This window comes from Grampus griseus (assembly GCF_964374135.1).
Source record: "Grampus griseus genome assembly, chromosome: 3".
In the NCBI taxonomy this organism is placed as follows: Eukaryota; Metazoa; Chordata; class Mammalia; order Artiodactyla; family Delphinidae; genus Grampus; species Grampus griseus.
In genome coordinates this window covers 171,051,388-171,053,889 of record NC_139019.1, presented here as the reverse complement: position 1 = coordinate 171,053,889, position 2,502 = coordinate 171,051,388, and positions in this window count along the sequence as shown.

The window sequence follows — 2,502 nt, the reverse complement described above, 5'->3', positions numbered from 1 at the left end:
GAGCCACAACTAGAGAAAGCCCGCGCACAGCAACGAAGACCCAACGCAGCCAAAAATAAAATAAATTTATTAAAAAAATGTATTTGAAAGACTTGACCGTATATAATGACAGGGAGTTGCGGGCTTATAACGTATGTCAGAAGTAAAATAAATGGCAAAAATAGCACAAGTGGGGGTAAGTGGGAATAGGCCAACATCACACAGGTGCCCCTCTCTTCTGCGTTCCTTCCCTGTTTATAACGAAAACCGCCACATGAGCCGACCCCTCTGGTTCCGGCACCGCCAGAGGGCTGGCCTGGCCTCCTCTCCGCCTGCTCTCCCAGCTGCGCCATTTCCACTTCCCCACAACACAGAGGTGGCCTCTACCCCTCCATCCCGGACCGGGCAGGCAGCACTGGCCTTCCCAGGCCTCGGTGCTGGAGGGACACCCTGGCAGCACGTGGGAGCCTCAGCTCAGGCTCGTTCCACCAGCTTCTGGAAGGGCTGAGGAGCCGAGTTCTCGGGCCTCAGTGCACGATTCTACCTCTCTGTCTGCAGGCCCCAGTCACGGCCCTCCCCGTGCACGTCCTCGTAAGGTCCTCCCGCATCCTTGCGAGGGTGTGCCTTGTGGGCAACTGTCTCTAATTCGTGGTGGAGATTCCAGGCTCTACCTGGAAAAGTTCCCCTCAGCAGCAGCTTTATTTTTTATTTTTTGGCTGTGCTGTGTGGCTGGCGGGATCTCGGTTCCCCAACCAGGGATTGAACTCTGGCCACAGCAGTGAAAGCACGGAGTCCTAACCACTAGACCACCAGGGAACTCCCAGCAACCGACACTCACTCGGCCACCATCTCCTGCGTCAGCAACTGCGTCAACTCTTCACCGTCTTGTTCTGCTTCCCAGGCCTTTTCTCAGATCTCCCCTGGAGCCTGGGGCACCTTACAGTTTATCCTTCGTTTCTAAAATCATCTGTTCTTTCATTTTCTTCCAGAATTGGATCAGCCATTTCCAAGTCTGGTTTTTGTCCGCGTCTGTCCCTTGTTTTTGAATTTCTGATCCAAGATGGTTTCGTATCTTCTGACGCTGTTGGGACAGTCTGCCCTTCTCCGACCTCATGCTCTCTCCTGGGGACGCTGGGGTTCCTGGCTGGGGCAAGGGACATGTGCAGGTTGTGCTGTGAACCTCTGCCTTTTGGCTTCTGCCCACCTTGATGGCTGCCCCCTGCCGATGCTCCCACACGGCCCAGCAGAGAGAAAGGGCTGGGAGGGAGGCCAGGCTCCCACGGGGGACTTGGCGGTGTTCCTTACTTTGTAAGTGTAGGCAGGATGTTGCACGCGGCAGGCATTCCTCCCAGTGGTTCTGTGTTGTTTGGGACAGACGGTGGGCTGCCATCGTTTTCAACTACCTGGATCCTTGTGAAACTGTTTCAAGAACTGCTGCTGTTATGTTTTCTTAGCTGATGCTGCCCTAACAGAACAACACAGGCTGAAACCACACATGGCATTTCTCACTGTCCTGGAGTCCGAGATCGGTGTGGCCAGTTCCTGGTGAGGGCCCGCGTCCCAGCCTGCAGACAGCCGCCTTCCCGCTGCATCCTCACCCAGCACAGAGAGCTCTGGTCTCTCCTCCTCTCCTTACCAGGACGCTAGTCCCATCATGAAGGCCCCATGCCTCCTAACACTGTCCCCCACTGCGGGTCTGGCAGCACCATCTGAATGTTGGGGGATATAAACAATTAGTCCATAGCCACCAAAGTCATTTTTCCTCAGCCGCGTCCACAGTGACTGTGATGCTGTCACAGGGCTTCCCACTTTGTGCTGTCGGGTTCACTCAAGACCTAACCATTCACATACAGCTGGTACCTTTTTGCTCCTGGAAGGGAAGCCTTAGGGTTAGGGTTTCAGATGGACTTGTGCAGACAACGGCAAGGAGCCTGTCCTTCAGCTCCCGTGTTTGCTGTTCTCACTGTGATTTACTTCAATGGCTCTTTTTTCCACCAGCCCCAAGTAGACCAAACCTGGTTTTTTTTTTTTGGCTGCGTTGGGTCTTTGTTGTGGTGCGTGGGCTTCTCAATGCAGTGGCTTCTCTTGTTGCAGGGCACGGGCTCCAGACGCACAGGCTCAGTAGTTGTGGCATGTGGGCTCAGTAGCTGTGGCTCGCAGGCTCTAGAGTGCAGGCTTGGTAGCTGCGGCTCCTGGGCTTAGTTGCTCCGCGGCATGTGGGACCTTCTGGGACCAGGGCTCGAACCTGTGTCCTCCTGCACTGGCAAGTGGATGCTTAACCACTGCGCCACCAGGGAAGTCCTAAACCTGGTTCTTACATCCACTTCAGTTCTGTTACCTTGTTTCCGACCGTTTATTTCTCCTGAGCAAGGGGGCTGCCACTCCCCGGCTCCTTCCCCAAGTTGTCCTGCCTCCTAGCCTGTCCCTTCCCAGGGACTTGGCTATGTGAGCTGCTGCTGGCCTCAGCCAAGCCCCTTGGAAAGACTGGACACCACGCTCAGAATTGGTTTCATTTTCCTTTAT